Genomic DNA, 17,573 nt, shown 5'->3' with positions numbered 1-17,573 from the left:
CCTCCTTTCTCCCTGGCCGCGGGCTGGCCCGGCCGCCGCGCCCTGACCCCCAATGGCCTACTGGCCCTCCGGGCCGCGAAGTCTCAGCACCAGACCCAGGGTCCCCGAGTGAGTGCGGGCGCCGAGGTGAGCACGGGGTGCGGGGTGGGGCGCAAGGCATCGGGATCCGAGGCAGGCTGAGGAATGGAGGAGGATTCGGGGGCGAGCGCGCGTTGGACCGACATGTAGGGGTCCGCGGGGTCATTGCTTTGTGTGGCGTGGGGGGTGCGCGAGGTCACCGGATGGCCGTCTGGGGAGCTGCAGGGTGGGGGCGCCCTGCGCCGCAGATGAGGGTCTTCAGGAAGATTTGTGCCGCGGGCTGGGGTCGGTTCGTGGCGTGGGGGCGCCAGAAGCGCGGGTCCAGTGTGGCCAGGGTCTCTGCGCGCGCTGGGGTGCGCGGAGTGTTTGCCGAGCGTGGGGTGGGGACGTGGGGGGCATTCGCCTGGCGCTGGGAGCGGAGCTTTGTGAGTGTGTTGGGTAGGGAGGTGGGGGGCGGGGAGCCAACGTTTTCTTGTGAGACTTGGGGCCTGGTGTGGGCCACGGCGTTTAAGGAACGGCCGCGAGGGGAGAGGAGGACTTGCTTGGGGAGATGGGGCGCAAGAGTTCAACGCGTTACCCCGTCGCGGGCAGCGGCGCTCGGGCCTGTGTGCAGGCCCCGCGACCCCGCAGGAAAAGGCCCCAGAGGCCCGGGGAGCTCGGATGCGGCCAGGCCCCGGGCGCGCAGGCCCTTCGGAGGGTGCTATTACGGTCGGGGACGCGGGACATGCGAGCCCTGTTTTCCCAGACAGTATCGCGCTGGCCAGGCCATGGCCCTCGTGGATTGGAGGCAGGGAACCCTGGAGAGACGGACGTGAGGACCCGGCGCCAGGCGGCGTCGCTGAGTGCAGCGGGGGCGAGGGAGTGGCAGGACACGGGGGTGACATTTGGAGCCTTGGTCGCGGCGGGGGCCGCCGAGAAGGGGCGGAGGGGAAGCGAAACATCATCTAGGCCTGAGGCCGCTGCGGCCCCAGCTTCCTGGGGCGCCCGTTTTCTCAGTAAACGGTTTACTTCTTGGGGCTTTTGGTACTCCTCAAATCCACGCCAGGGACCGGAGCCATGCCCTCTTTTTAGGACCCCTGGGTGTGGGGAGCGTTGAATGGATAAACCGAGTGTAACAATGCGCTATTGGGGGGCTGGGGGAGGGGAGGCAGCGTGCTTGAATGGCGGACCCGGGCCCAGAGCTTCCCACGTCGCAGCACAGCACTCACTCCCGTAGCGCCTTTCCCGTGGTTTCGGCAGGCTCCGATGCAAGGACCCACGCGGGTCCTCATGCCTCCCTCCCACCCAAAGTGCCCACCCCACCGCTGCACGCTTTATTTTTCTTCCAACGTAGCGGTGTGTTGAGGATCCAAGAGCATTACATCTGGTTGCAATCCAGTTTCATGCCGCTGCTGGGCTGTTAAGACCTTGCGCTGACGTCAGAGCAGGGAAACTACTTTTTATTTTATCTTTTTTTTAGTTGTCTGCCGCCCTGGGAGGGGAGGAGGATGGGTCAGGAGAGTTCTGATGTGGAGACGCCAGTGCCATGGGAGCCCCTGGCCGGGGGCTCTGCTTCTCTCCCCCCACACCATCTTGCATTCAGACCTGGCTCTCCCTAGGGTGAGGCTCACCCTAGGTGGGGGCAGCTCTCTCTGCAGACTGAGTGGAGGCCTCCCAACTAACCACACAGCTGCCTTTCCAGAGGCTTCCCTGGGACGTGGCAGTCTGCATTTGGAATCTGGAAAGGAATCTTCTAGTTTCCCACCCCTCCTACTTGACAATGTATTGGTCCCAAGAGCATCCAGGAGGAAATCCTTAGCAAGGAGAAGTGGCCTTTTGGGTGACCCAGGGGAGTGGACATAGACATTCTGGTCTGGGGGAGGTTATACCCCAAAATTTTGGCAAAAGCTTTCATAGGCAAAAGCCTTGGAGGGGAGAGTATATGGTGATTCAGGCCCCAGACACCCACTGTGGAGTGGGCTAAATAGGACCTTTCCCAACAGCCAGGTGCCCCACTGGCTTCCTAAACAGAGGGAACTCACTCTCTCCAAAACCTTCTTTCTTTCTCACTGGACCAAGAGGTCCTTGCAAGCAGGGCCCTTGTCTTATTCCTCTTTAGACTTCCAAGTCTCCATCAATGGCTTTCAAACTCTAGCTGATGACCTGTAGTAAGAAATACATTTTAGGTCACAGTTCCATTCACTCTACTGTATATGACTGAAATAAAGATTTAGTGAAATAATTCTTCTACTTCCTCAGTTGATCTGATACTTTCTGTTCTAGTTTATTTGATTTTTAAAAAAATTACCGGTTACAATTCTTGAAATTGATTTCACAATCCACTAATGGGTCTTATCCAGACTTTGAAAAAAGGTCTAGAAAATGAATCTGGCTTCTATTCATTCAACAAACATTAAAAGGCCCTAACAAATTTTCTTTTTTTAATTACTTAAGTAACACATGGATTTTTCTTTCTCATTATGAAAAATGCAAAAAAACCCAGAAGTATATAGAGTAAAAATTCTCTCCACACTTCCCTCCCTCCTCACATGTAATCCCAGTTAACAGTTTGAGCATATCCTTCCAGACATTTTGCTATTCATTTATATATGTATCTAACATACATACCTAGTTTTCTTTTTCCCCCAAATGAAAACATATGTTGGGCGATTACTCTTCCATTTTTTTTTTTTAAATTTCCATTTGTCCCTGCCAGGTCATAGGGTGAGTTGCTTCAGGGCAAGGCTTTGGGTTGACTCCTGGCTTCACCATGCACTGAATGAGTTACTTACCTCTCTGTGCCTCAGTGTCCCTATCCTAACAATGGGGAAAATAACTATCTTGGCCTCACAGGACCGTGGTAAAGATTTAATGAGTCAATCCATATAAACATATGGAACAGTACTTGTCTTTATAAATGCCTGTTGCCACCACCATCATTATTATTACTGTTCTATTTCCATGGCAGCCCATGTGCGCACTTCGCTGCTTTCAATAGCTGCTTGTGCCTGTGGCATGGATGTTTCTTTTCCCCAATTTCCAATGTGTGGCTTTGCAGGGAGGGAGGAGGTGGAGGCATGTGCACAGCAGTGTATACTGGGCAGTGTCTGTAGGAGAGGCCCCTGGGCTTACTGGCCCCAAGGGAACAAGTATTTTCCAGGGACCCACTGTTTTTGAAGTCCTGTGCTTACTGCAGCTGCCTCCAAGAGGTCATAGCCGAGTAGGTAATTGAGACCCAGATAATACCTGAGGGGATCAGCATTGTCATGGGAGCTCATGGTAGGGCTCCCGCAGGAAACAGGACCCCCGTGAAATCACTGTTCAGGTGTTAATGGGGATGACGAGGGAAGGACTGTAGGGCAGCATCTTTGGTAAGACTTGCCAGATAGCAGAGGGAGATGTTGTATGATTCACTTCCAAGATAGGTGGGACAGAAGACCAGAGCTCTAGCATTCAAGGGCAGGTGTACCTAGTCTTGGCCAGAGGTGGGGCTTTGTGGAGGTGGAGGCTTTATGGAAGAGGGGGCTTGGAGCTGTTGCTTCAAGCACAGTTATGTAAGAACGAGGGGTGTTCCTGGCAGTGGGAACACATCAGCATGTCTTTGGAGGCTGAAATGGACATGGCCTGTTTACCATAGCCAAGAGAGATAGAATTGGCTATTGCCGGGGCCACTTTGCTGGCCTCCCTGCCTCCATCCTGTCCCCACTCAGTGTGGGCCACACTACCAGACCGATCTTTCTCAGCTGCTCTTGATACTACAGGGGCTCATGCTGCCTTCTGGATAAAGGCGCAGTCCGTAATCCTTCCCATGCTGCAGGGGCCCTTTCTGGCGTCCTGTGCCTGTTCTGTCCCCATCCAACCCCCTTCTCTGCCACAGTACAGCCCTCCTTCCCAGGGTCAGCCATGTACATCCCTGCCCCTGTGAATTTACCTGGCCTTTTCCTTCCACCTAGGATGCCCTTCACATTCTTCCCTGCCTCCCAAGACCAAAACAGACATCTTGTCTCCCCCTTCTCTGACCTCTGAGGCAGAATGAGTCATCTCCCTTTGTCTAAACTCATGGCATAGCATTATTATCGGTAATTCTGTCAGTGTCTGTCCTCCCCAAAGAGGCTGGAGCATCTAGGCCTGAAAGCACCCACCACCCACCCCCAGCCCCATTGCCAAGGGCAAGGCCTGGAACACAGAGATGCTCAGAAATGCTTCCTGGTAGTAAAGACCAGGTGAAGTACACAGATGAGAGCCTGACATTGCGTCTGTGGGCCCCTGAGATCCTTAGCAGCAACATGCAGGATCTGCTGGTCAAGGGACTCTGTTCTGTCTGACTTTGGCGGAGACAAGGGAAGCCAGAAAGGGGCCCAGCCCCCACCCAGGCTGCCCCTGAGGGGGGCTGAGGAGAAACTGGCTTATCCTGTTTCCCCTGGTATTGAGGAGATGGTTGAGCCAGAGCTGTGCCCTGTGCCTGGGGTGGGGGTGGGGGGGCACCGGGGATCTGAGACTGGAATGTGATACCAGGGAGGGGGTAGGGAGAGTGGGCCAGGGGCTAGTAGGACATACTAGGGCTTGGCTGGCAAAGGAGAGATTTTGCTCTATTGGTTTTTGAACCTGTGTGAATATGTGTGTGTGATGGTAACACACACACACACACACACACACACACACACACACGTTGTTGGTGGGGAGGGAGAAAGATGAGATAGGTGGGAAAAGGAGGCAGCCAGGGAAAGGGGAAAGGGAGAGAGAGAGATGGTGTGGGGGAAGAAGGAGACATGAGAGTGAGGGGAATGTTCTTTTTTTAATTTTATTTTTTTATTTTTTGGTATTTATTTATTTTTAACATTTTATTTTTATTTTTCATTATTTTATTTATTTTTAATTTTTTATTTAATTAATTAAAAAAATTTCTCCCCCTCCCCCCAAGACTGAGAGGAATATTCTTGTTGCTGAATACTATGCTGACTTGGGAAAGAAGTATCCAGGAGTACTAGGGTTCCTGCAACACTGAACATTCATTCGTTCATTCATTCATCTGACCATCCTTTCATTCAGTAGACATTCCCTCAGTGTTTTCTTCCCTCAGGCAGTGTGCACACTGGTCCCAGAGATGAGCAAGCTTGTGGTCTGGCCTTTTAGGCCCTCCCAGTCTGTGGGCCAGGTGGACAGTGAAATCCAGTTTGTGCACAGTGATCAGGCTCAGGAGAGAAGGTGACCAGGATGCTGGGGAGAGGCGGGGATGAGTCCTGTGAGTGAGGAACAGATGTGGCAGGGCCAAGTGCGTATGTGTGTTGCGGGGTAGGGGGGTGGCGCGGAAGAGAGAGGGGGCGTGTTAGGGAGCCACTTGTTAGGAGTTGTGGGATGGAGAGCCTGCGCTAGTTGGGGGCATCTTCCCTCTCCTCTTGGGCCTGTCTCACCTGTAAATTGGGGAGGGTCAACTGCTTGGGCTGAGAATGTAGGGGACCCAGTGGAGAAGGTTAACAGAACAGGGGCAGAGGGCTTGCTCAGAGTGTGGACAGGCCCCAGGCTGGGCGTCTTGAAGAAAGACATGTGGACTCGAGTGGAGTTCCCTCCCTAGAGACTGTGCCAGTCCACAGGGCAGTATGGTGGGAGAAGCGCTGGAATTGGAATTAGGAAGAAGTTTAGTTCCAACTGCTGCTCAGGCAAGTCACTTCCCTCTCTGAGCATCAGTTTCCTCTCCTGTCAAAATGAGAACATTAAGTGCTGTTAAGCATTAAATGTGATGATGCAGTTGGCATGGAAAACACAGAGGCCCTGAGCTCGGAGTCATAAACAGGCTTTGGGCTTAGGCCAGCCTGGGTTCAAATTCAGGTACCTGCTGTCCTCTCTGAATCTCCATTTCCTCACTTTAAAATGGGCATGATTACAGGCCCCTCCTGGTTACACTCAGCATGTGGCTTTTACTCTTATTGCTAAAGGACTTTGCAAGAGGAGATTGCTATTCTTCCTTTCCTCTTCATGCCAGGTTCCATCTAAACTTTCCATGAAGTAACACTAGATAAAACAATTTTTCTTTTCCAGTCAGGTTGAGGCAGATGGATTCAGTGCGTCTTTGTTACACAGTGGGGCAGGTAAGAGTTATAGTTTTCTGGCCAGTTTCTGTTTCCAACAGAAACTTTGCCCCAGTGGTGTGGGTGGACCTGGAGAAAGCATCCAGCAGCTTGTGACTTCGGCAGCAATGAATGTGGTTATACAACCACAAACTCATTCATTTGTTCACTCATTCATTCATAAATCACATTGCATACCAGGGTCTGGAACACAGCCAACAATGTGATGCATTTCTAATACAGCATAGTGAATAAGCACATGCATTTTGTAGTTCATCTGCCTAGGTTCAGATCTGGGCTCTGCCACTTACTGACTTGGGGAAATCATTTATTTCCTTTACTCAGTTTCTTTATCTGTAAAATAGGGGAAACAATAGCACTTATCTCATAGGGTTGTTAGGAGAATTAATGAATTAATGCAGATAAAATATTTAAAACAGTGACTGGTATATGGAAAGTACTAGAGAATGGTTCCTTCTCCTCCTCATTGTTTTTATTCCTGCCCTGAAAAATCTAACAGACCAGCTTGATGCTGAGGAAGGTCAGCCCCAGCCAGGGCTTTCCTGAGAGGGATGACACCCAGGAAGGGAGTAGTGGTACTCCAAGCCAAGCGCCCGCCTAAGCAGGCCAACTTCTTGAATCAGCACTCCTGGCTGCCTCCTGGCCTTGTCTAGTTTTTCCATAGGGACCTGGAACATGTTCGCTGTAGCAGGAGCTCAGTGGGTAAGGGTGAGGCTTGATGGTGGGGAGGCCCTGCAAGGGCCTTATTCACCTAGAAAGGTCTAACTCTTCCTGACACCAGGCAGGCTTCAGACTTTAAGAAAGAATTTCAGTATCAGGTGTTGAAGCTGAAAGTGTTTTCTGATTGATGTCCTCAATTGCCAGAGGTCACCAGACCATATCTTGGTGTCCTTAGGTAGGTCTCTCCAGCCCCCTGAGCCTCTATTTCCTCATTTATCAAACAGTAAAAATAATAGTACTTACTTTATAGTTTTGTTTTTAAGAGGATTAAAAGAGATGGTGCCTCTAATGTACTTAGCTGTACTTGGCACATAGCAAAGTACTTAATAAATGTTGCCTATTGGTAATAATTCTCAGAAAATATAGATGTAAATTAAAAATCACCTTAAAGATTTCTTCTTGGTGGCAATAGCCTCTTAGATATGTGAAGTCGTAAACCTTCACTAACCCATAAACCTTCACTAACCGGGTAGGACAGAGAATTATTACAATGACTGAAAAGACACTGAGGCCCAGAGAAGTTTAGCTACTGTAGCAAAATCACACTGTAATCCAGGGCTGGGTAAGGAGGAGGGAACCACACTGGGTTTTAGTTCTGTGCTCTCTGATGCTTCGATAGTTATTCCTTCAGCAAATAGTTATGGGCAATCAGCACTGATGTATAGCTGAGATCACATGGCCCTGTATTCTGGAAGCTTCTGGTCTTAGAGAGAAAATAAAAATGTATACATGATTATAAGAGGTAAAGAGGTAAAATAAAAATCATTGGGGGAAGGGGAGAATCATGCATTCATTCATTGGAGGGAGGGGCACTGTGCCAGGCCTTAGAGCAGTGGGTCTCATGGTCCAAATGTCCCCTGAAGGACAAAATCATCAGGGGACATTTGGACCATGTCTGGAGACATTTTGGTTGTCTCAACTAGGTAGGTTGCTAAACAACCTACAATGCACAACAAATTCTCTGGCCCCAAATGTCAATAGTTCTGAGGGGGTTGAGAAACCTTGCCCTGGAGAAACATTAGTGATCAAATGGACCCTTCCTCAGCTGTTTTGAAGCTTACAGTCTGGTAGCTGAGCAAACATTAAGGAAATAAGTGCATAGATGTGGATTTGTAATAGTGTTGCAAGCTAAAAAGATAGGGAAGAGGGTTTCTACTCCATAGAGGGGGGGCCTTGCAGGAGGCCTTTCCAGGCACAGGGCACAGCTCAAGCAAAGGCTCAGGGGCAGAAATTCAAAAGGTGTGTGGTGGGAAGGACAGACCCTTGATGTGTCTGAGGAGAGAATAGAAAATGACCCTCAGGGGCTTCCAGAGGTGTGGAGAAGTTAAAGGCTGGAGGACCTCTCCCCTTTGCTTGGTTTGAGGGAACTACAACTCCCAGCATGCTGTGTTCTGGGGGGCTGAGCCTAGGAGACCTGCAGAGGCCTGGTAGGTGGGAGAGAGTGCTAGGGGCCCAACCTCTGCCCCTTCTCTTATTTGCATCCTTCTGATAGGTGGGGAGGAGAATCAGGAGAAAAAGAGAGGAGGAAGAACAATATTTTCATTTCAAACACAGGGGTGGGGGAGGTGGGAAGGAATCCAGTTTAGGATACCTTCGAGACACACAGAAAATCCCCACTGTGGCCCGAAATAGCACAAAAAACAGACGTTTTGCCAAATCAGACTTAATTGAGTGGCTCTTGAGTCCAGCAGGATGTGGATGGAGCTGGCTTTGTTCCCTTGGGGTGACATTGTCCCCTGGGGCCCCGCCCTGGCTAATTAAACATACAGGCTCTGGTCCCTCAGGCAGAACAGAAGCCTGGGGAACTCAGTTTGGCAGCCCTTGGTCTCAGCCTGAGTGTTCCAGAGGGCCAGAGATGGTGACTGGGGGGGATGCCTGGTAGGCAGCAGGGCCAGATGGATATAAGCAGAGGTGGGAGAGCCCTGGTTCTTCTAATAAGTGAATGTCTCTTTGGAGGCTGAAAGGGATCATGGAGAAAAGCCATCATTTAATGAGTGCCTGCTATTGTGCTGGGCATTGGGTGGTCTTCTCTAAGCCTTATTAACTGTCCTGTACAGATTGTCAAGGAAACTAAAGCTCAGAGAGGTTAAGTAACCTGCTTGAGGTTACACGGCAACCAAATGGCAGAACTGAGATTGGAGACCACGTCTGCTGGGCTCCAAAGTCAAGTCCTGCCTGCTGCTCACTCACCACCTCATGGTGGTCACTCATCCATTTGGCAGATAATCACTGACTCTTAAGTTTCTGGGGCTTAGAATCACAAGTAAGCTTGAATTCTGACTGAGGCAGTTTTAGTCCTGTGGCTTTCTCTCCTGGAGCCTCCTGTCATCTGTCAAGTGGGCATAATCATGCCTTTATCCTAGAGTGGCTGTAGGGGTTAAACTCTGCGTGGAGAACAGGAAGGGGAAGAAGGAGGCCCAGGGAGGGAGGTTAGGACCTGCCCCTGGCCACTCAGTATGGTATGGTGGTGGTAGGGCACAGTAAAGGTGCCCTGGGTAGAGGGAGTTGGTGAGATTGTGGTATCTCTGTGCAGTATCAGTGTTGGGTTTCTTTATTTGAACAGGGAGAGAGGGCAGCCCCCCTCTGCAGGTAGAGAAGATGGTGTGGAATGCGGGTGTTTATTTTTCTTTGCCTGTGAAAGCCCTGTTTCACCTCAGGCTGATAGGGCTTCCCAAGACACTGCAGAGAGATCTGCCCAGGGTGGGCACTGAGAGGAGAGGGCACCCACCAAGTGAGGCTCCCAATGCAACCTATAAATCCTCATCCCAGAGCCTGGGCTACCTAGGAACCCAATAAAGAATGAGAGGTAGTTGAGGGCCATGAAACCCGGGAGTCCCTCTGCCTCCTCCAGTTCAGCCCTCCTGGTCCCATTCATTTCCTTATCTCCTGGCAGCCAGTGGACTGCTGGGAAGTCAGGGGCAGCCTTCCTGACAAACAAAACAAGCCTTGCTCACAAAAGAAGAGGGGAGGTTGGTTGGACCTCTCTGGCTCCCCTCCCCCTCCCCCAACCCCTGGCTGAGACATCACTCCTGCTCCACTCAGCTGGCACCTTACAGTTTGAGAACAGTGAGGGGGCTGCAAAGCCATTGTGGTCAGGCCGCATTAACTAGGCATTCCTTGCACTGGGGAGGTAGATTTGAGGAACGATGGAACGGCTGTGAGTCAGACTTGCTGGAATGGCTGCTCCCTCCTTCCCTTCAACTGGCTGGGAAGGCAGCTTGGAGGGGAAGGCAGCTTGGAGAGGAAGCCAGGCCGGCAGGTAGCAGAGAAAGACATCAGATCCAGAGGGAGCAGCAGAGAAAGCAAACAAACAGGGCATTGTGTGGCTGCAGATTGGCGGCTCGGAAGGGAATCCAGGCCTGTGGTGGTGGGGAGGGGGAGGGGGAAGGGAGGGGAGGGAGGCCAGGCCATTGCTCTGGACCAGAGATAAGCGGCTGGAGCAGCCCAGGCTGGGCGTCCAGTGAGTAGGGAGTGCCACTCTATATGGACAAGAGTCACAGCCTGAGTCTCAGCTCTGCCACTTCACTCCCTAACAGATCTCAGCCTGTATGCCCACCGAACCCGGGCAGAGTCACTCACATGGAGGACTCTGGAATACAGTGATCTGGCCCAGTGTAAGCTCCCATCCTACCATTGTCCCCCATTGTTGCTGGGAGGACACAGGGTAGGAGGGGATCAGGGTCCACAAGGGAGTTGCCAGCTTAGCTGGGTCTCCTGGAAGGGCAGGGATGGCTGCTCAGAGCTGTGGGCACTTTAGAGGCTCTGATGGCAGTCATGCTGAGGGAGAAACAGGTTCGTGCTGTCTAGCAACACACTTGGGTATAGGTGCATAAAGGCTGGCATCTCAGGCCCCTAGGCCTGGGGAAACAAATGTCCCGCCTTCATGGGAGTTGGAAGCGCACTGGATTGGGGAAGAGACAGCCTAGAAGACAGGGCCTTCTTGCGGAGAGGGTGAGGAGCCATCTTGGGGGGTGGGGGTGTCAAATTGTGGATCCTAGTGAGGGCAGTCCTGCTTAGGTAGGAGAGCTGTCAGGTCAGACATACAGGCAGCTCGGTTATCGCCTCCGGGCCATTTCCTCTCCTCGGCCCGACCTCAGGTGGGGGGAGCAGCGAGAGAGCAAACTCCCGAGTTTCCTGCCCTCCCCTCCTCTTCCCTCCCACGGCGCCCACCATCTTGGTCGCTCTGGGGCCTCTTTCGCGGCGTTCTAGCAGACTAGCCCTGCCCCGCAGGCGTGCCCGCGACGCTGGGAGGGGCGAGGCGGGGCGCGGCGCTCCCGTCGCCATGGCAGCGCCCCGTCCCGGCGTGCTCCGCGGGGTTGGAGAGCTGGGCTGCCGAGGCCCCGCCCCTTCGCTGAACCAGGGTCTTTCCCGGAACCTAGGGCTGTGGGCGGTGGCTTTCAGTATCAGGCTGAGGCCCGTGGCCCTCCCGGTGACTGGGTCCTGTGCCGGGTATCCTTGGGACGGGCTCTGCTCGCCGAGCCCGGCAATCTTGCGTCAGGGACAGTGGAAAGACGCTTCCTAGGGCCCGGATAATGGAGAGGCTGCACCGCCCCCCCCCCCCCCCCCCCCCCCCCCCATACACACACACTATTAAAGCCGTCCCCATCAGAGGTGCTTGCTTCCTGTTGACCTTAACTTTTTTTTTTATTATTCACCTTAACAATTCAAGATGATTAGAGCTGAAAGGGTAAGAACAAAGATGAAGGTTGAGCTTTGCTTTTCCAGCAGCTATTTTGATTGCAACGGCACTTCAACAACAACAAAAATCTCAAATGTTTGTATCTAAGAATGAAGAAAGTATCGATTATTTTTAAAATTTCCCTTCCCCCCGCTTCCCGCTGTAGGGGGCCACTGAAAGTAGAGGTCGGTCTCCACGCCACGCTTCCCCTGAACCGCAGTCTCTGGGCCTCCATCTTTGCTCCTCCCTGGGGCTGCCCATGGGCCAGCCATGCCTACCCCAGCCCTAGTGCCTGGGAGAGGAGGGGCCGGGAATGCACCCCATTACACCATCTTGTCCGGAAGGCCTGGACCCTGCCTCCCAGCCGGCCTCTTTCCAGCACAGGAGCAGAAGCACAGGCTTTACCTTATTGGCAGCTATTTGTTTGTACTCTGGCCGGGAGGCACATTCCTACCTCCTGAGCTCGGGCACCTCGCCTACCTTGGGGGCAGCCTCTTCCGGAATTTTGCTGCTAACCTATCCCTGCCTCCACCCCCACCCCCCTTTCGGTGTCATAAATCCCCAATTGGTCACTCCAGGGCCTCCTTTCCCCAGGCTCTATAGAGGTGCCTACTCCACCTGACCTCTGTCCACTCCTGCCTGGACTGCCTAGCTAAATTTAACGGCAGCTTTTGGGTCTCGGGAGGGAGACTGTGTGCCTGTTGAGCAGCTGTCCTTTGGCCTTTCTCAGGCCTCAGTCAGGACATCCACCCAAGGAAAGTGAAAAGGGGCTTCATTTGCAGCAGGAAGGACGCAGGAAGTAAAAAAGAACTTCCTAGCCCTAAGCATTTTTAAAATTAAATGATCATATTATTATGTTGATTTCACAAAAACTTAAAAACTGTAAAAATACAGGAAAACAAGTAAAAATTTCCTGCGATTTCACCCTAGGACATAACTGTTGTCAACATTTTCTGTAGACATACAATAAACATGACAAATATAAAATATGGAGTCATGCTATATGTTTGGTTTTCTAAGGCACTTGGTGGTTTTAATAACTTTTTCTCACTATAAAAGGACAGGTTTATTATAGACTTTGAAAATATGACAAGTTAAAAGCAATTCATCTATACTCCCAGCGTCCAAAGTTAGCAACCTTTGACTTTCCCCATCCTGTTCATGGGGGTTTTGGTTTGGTGTTTTTAAGCATGCCATCACTTTCTTGTAAATGGCATATGATATCCTGATTTTCTCATTTAATGTATAAATGTTCCTGTTCCCTGTGTGGGAATCTTGAGGGAACTAGAAGCACATTCTTGGGAGAGCTTCAGAAATGAGCCAGACTGGACAGTGACTTTGACTTTGTTCATTCTTTCCCTGTCTATGGACCCCAGGAGCCTTTCCCTGTTGCCACTAACTTTGATAAGCAGCTTGGGCCAGGAAGGCCTACTTGCTGTGGCCCAGGAGGCCATTCAACCTGGACAGGGACATTAAAGACTTATGGGCCCAGTTGAGATTCAGACTCCAGCAGCAAGGGGCTCTAATGGCCCCAGAATGGGCAAGGCTGCAGCAAGGTCTCAGACTTCAGCCTCACCTAGGGCCTCCTTTGCCTAGCTGCGCTGAGGCTCAAAGACCCCTTGTTGGTTCTGTGACCTACCTACTGCTCCCTCTCTGTGTCCTAGGAGGCAATTTCTGTCCTGGGCTCCTCAGCCTCTTCCTGGGGACATGCAGGCCTGGCACCTGGCATAGCCTCCCTCTGCCCAGCTGTCTCTCAGGCCCAGCTACAAGCTGCCCTTGCCCCACCCATCCCTGCTGCCAGGCCTCTTCTCCCCCATTCCCAGACAGTTTGATTCTAACACATTCAAGCCCTGCATGAAACAGGCCTTGGAAAATCAGAGTTGCCAGGGATGGATTGGCATTTAAAAAGCATCCAAGGCTTGAGGGGATAAGCTGAAGAGACAAGAGAATGCAGGGCCCTGTTCCTGAGCAGCAGCTGAATTTAGTGAATGGAAAATCACAGAATGCCCCTTTTCCTGGGAATAATATCCCTGACAGAGGGGTGGCGGGTGGGACACCAGACACCGTGCCCCACTGGCCATCACCTGCCACCACTACCGTCTGCTCTTTGAAATGAAAAGATGTAGAGGGATGTTGCGAGCCTGCAGCCAACAGCCCAGTAAATTATATTCTTTTAACAGGTTTATTTATTTATAAAATATTTAAGACCCATTTCACTTTACCTATAGCAGGGAGGCAGCCAGGTTGGGGCTGAGATTGATGCTCTGAACATGATTTATTTATCTGGATTTGCTCTTCTGGGTGCTGCCTGCCCTATGGAATGTAACCAAGTTGCAAGATGGGTGTGTGTCTGTGTGTTTTCTGGGCTTCTGGCCTGTGTGTGTGCAGTGTGTCCATGTCTTTTATGTTTTTTTGGGCGAGGGTGGGGGGGACGGGGAGGTTCTGTATGTGGAAGGAGTGATAGTTCTCGCATGGTTGCTGCATCCAGACACTTGTATGAGTCTGTGTTGGTTGCTGAATACGTGCCCGTGTATATGTTATGTGTGTATAGTGAGGGTGTCTGTGTTTGTGACTGGGTCTAACGTGTGGTTGTGTATGTGTGTCTGAGTAGGGGAAATGAATAGAGGGGGTAGGTTTGTCTGAGCATGTCGCAGGCGCTCATATATGTGGTGGTATCCACAACATTGGGGGGACCTGTGTTCCTCTGTGGTGTATCTGTCTGTGTTTGTGGGTGGGAGACCTGAGTGTGTGACTGTGTGGTCATCTGTATGTCCTATGATGTGAGGCCTGTTCTTGTGTGCATGTGGAGTATGGTGTAGGACTTTTCCTACGTGCTCTGTATCAGAATTGGAGGCAGTAGCCACTGGCTCCGTTGCCTAGCATCTGCTTTTCCCTCTGGCTCTGGGCACTTGGAGGAACTCAATGCCTGGTAAACCTGAGTTCTTTGACTGCTATGTGGCTCTGGGCATCGGGCTCCAGGAAGGATCGGCTTTGGGGGCTGAAGGTACACTGACAATCCCTTCCCCGTGGCTCAGAGACCAGAGGGAACTCCAGGGCCAAAGTGCTCCAGGCCCACATTTCACAGATTTAGAAACTGAAGTCCAGAGGGCACACAGCCTGTTAGTTGCCAAGCCAAGACCCTAATGCAGAGTATGCTTCTTCCTCCAGTACTCTGCTCTGGGGCAGCACCCCCTGGGCCTCAGTTTTCTACCACGTGGGGATGGATTCCCAGGTCCTTGTGGTCCTCTTGCCCAGAGCATCAGGACTGGAATAGCCAAGGCACAGAGGAGGCAGGGGTTTGCCAAGGATCACTCAGTGAGTTGAATCCAGTCAGGAGGCAGGCAGCAAGAATGAGGAATGATGGGAAGATCCCCCTCCTCTGGGCCTTGAGTCCCAAGAGCAAGTTCCAGCTCTGGGGACAACTCTGCACTTAGGGCATTGTCTCTTGCCCCCTCCCCAGCTACAGCCCGTGGCCCAGACAGGGCCCAGCATCCCAGAAAGTGGCATGCATTTGGTTTTCCTCAGCTTTGTGACTGCCCTCAGCTCCCCTCCCCTCACCTTAGCAGCTAATGTGTCTGTCACTACTTTCCTAATGAGGCTGCCTAGGGCCCTCCTGGGACAGATACCTTTGCAGGCCAGCCAGCAACTGAGGGGTTGGGCTGTTCTCAGGGTCAGGTCTGGGAAGAGGGGAGCCAAGATCCTCTCGTCTGCACCCCTCAGCTAGCTCAGCTGTGGGGACATTGAGGCCCATCCAGACCCTGAGATAGCTTTGTAGGGGGTGTTTGAGGCCTCTGGGACCCATGAATGCCCACATCTACACTCATTTTTCTTTGGCACTTGACTGTAGTAATAATACTTCATCTGGTTGACAAATATATTTGCAGGCCTACTGTGTGCCAGGACTGAAATCAGCCATGATCTTGGTGTTCATAATTCCTGCCCTTGGGGAGGTGTGGTCAAGGGGGGAAAGAGAATTAATCAAATAATCAAGTTATTTGTGTCATTACATATTCCTGTATGGGAATGCACATTTGTCACAAGCCAAGACAGAGACATACAGGACACATGCAGAGCTTCTTTAGGCTGGGGGTGCTCTCAGGCACCTGAAAGGCTCAACTAGTACTTGAATGAGTCAGGAGATCCAGATTTCTTGCTGTGTGTCTCCAGGCTACTGTCCCCCTTCTCTGGGTTCTTCAGGGGCTAGAAGTTTCCTTCTAGCTCCATCACCTATGAGTGAAACTCAGGCAGCCTGTGTCTCCTTTCTCAGTGCTCTTTGCCCTCCCTACCAGGGCCCTCAAGACATCTGCTGGCAACAACCTTGACTTTGGAATGCCTTAGGCACTGCCCCAGGGGATGCTGGGAGCCACAGCACAGCACAGCTCCTGCCTCAGGCTCCACCTGCCATTTTGTCTTAGCCCTTTTGCTCTCACAGAATCACCCCCTTGGGCCAAAGGAAGCTTGGAAGAAATGAAATGGGAAAAGCAGTCTCTGTTATCCTATGATGACAGAGGGAGGCATTTATTTATTCATGTACTCATTTGTTCAGTTGCTGGATAGGTGTTTCTTAACATCTATTAATTGCCATGCACCATGCTCTGTGTTAGACCGAGGTGGCAAACTGGTTGTCCTCCTGCCATGTCCAGCCTACAGACCCATTTTGAAGGCCCACCCAGTGTTTGAGGGGAAAAATCAAATGAGTTGGCAGTGAGCAGTCCTAATTTCCAGTTTACAGCTCATCTGGATTATTACAACCTGCTTCCTTCAAGGCCATGATTGGTGGTACTGACTTAAAGTCTGATCCAGTAGGGGTAGGATGGCACAGCCTCCATTTAGCCACAGTCCCCACTCCTCCTTGGTAAACCCTCCCAGCCTAGTCACGGTGGTGTTTTTATGAGCCCAGCCTCAGGAGCCAGGCTGCCCAGGTTCAAGTCTTCCCCTTGGCTCTTTTATATACCATGAGACCTCAAGTAAATCAAAATCCCTCTCCAAGCCTCAGTTTCTGCCTCTGTAAATAGGGATCACAATAGTAAGTAAGTACTCACTAGCTCCTGGAGTTGCTGAGATCACTGAGAAATTTTAAGTGCTTAGAACTGGCTTAAGTGTTGGCTGCTACTACTGTTGTGTTGAATAAATGAATCATATGTAGGCTGAGACCTGGGTTTTAGCTCCCTTGTTGGGGGACCCTGTGTGAGTCGCATGGCACTTCCAGATTTGTTTCCTCAGTGGTCTCTTTGGGATAGAGACACCTACCCTGTTGGACCTCCACCTTTGCCGTCCAAAGACCTCTTCTTGGGACCTGTCCTGGGCCCCCTCCCAGATTGGCCTGCCCTAGCGGGCTTCGGGGTGCGAGCTGGAGGCCTGAGCCACTTCCTGGGGCTCAGGCTGGGCAGGCCGCCTCCGCCGCCCCTCCGGCGCTCGCCCGCTGCCCCTCGGGGTTTTGCCGCCATCCAAGCATCTTCTCGTTCTTATGCTAATGAGCTGTATTAATGCTTAATGGCGGCGAATGCGCGGGTTTAATTGCACCTGCCCGGGCCGCGGGTGCAACTGGCCGCGGGAGCAGATGTGTGTCCGCCCCACGACCTTAATTACCTGGAAAACGGCGCCTAACGGGGCGGGCCGGGGCGGGCCAGAGCGGGAGGTGCGGTGGGGCCTCTGGCTGAGCCTCCCTCCCGGCGGTGGCCCAGCTTCGTTCATCTTCGGAACCTGGTGCTGGGTGGGGAGCGGCTGGCGGGGCAGGGTCGTTTATTTAATTTATCGCCCTCCCTTGGTGGAGACGTGCTCTGCCGGCAGCCGGGTTCAATCACTCCGCCCCAGCTGCCCGCCTGCCTCCCGGCGCTGGGCCGTCACTAGCTTGGCGTTCAAGGCTCTTTGTGACCGGCTGCTGCTCACTGACCCAGTGCCACCCTGCTCTGCACCAACAGTAGTTATGGTGCTCGCTCAGTTTGTGCTGGGTACCTTGGAGGGCGTCCCATGTGACCTCTCAGAGGCCCTGGACGCCTCTCTCTGCCTCTGCTTTACCTCCTTCCTTTCAG

The 17,573-nt window shown here is 52.2% G+C and overlaps 1 protein-coding gene across 3 annotated transcripts in view; it reads left to right on the top strand.

Moving 5' to 3' along the window:
* RAI1 (retinoic acid induced 1) overlaps positions 1-17,573 on the top strand; it is a 119,087-nt gene continuing 101,514 nt past the window's right edge. For 2 of the 3 annotated variants that reach the window (XM_025044344.1, XM_025044341.1), the window contains exon 1: positions 7-126. The gene's annotated coding sequence lies outside the window, so the exon portion shown is untranslated. Of the gene's footprint in view, positions 127-17,573 lie in introns of all 3 variants that reach the window. The other variant, XM_025044342.1, reaches the window with a different exon arrangement.

The sequence above is a fragment of the Pteropus alecto genome, unplaced genomic scaffold, assembly GCF_000325575.1.
Source record: "Pteropus alecto unplaced genomic scaffold, ASM32557v1 scaffold52, whole genome shotgun sequence".
Lineage (NCBI taxonomy): Eukaryota > Metazoa > Chordata > Mammalia > Chiroptera > Pteropodidae > Pteropus > Pteropus alecto.
This window is presented reverse-complemented; position numbering and strand designations above follow the sequence as displayed.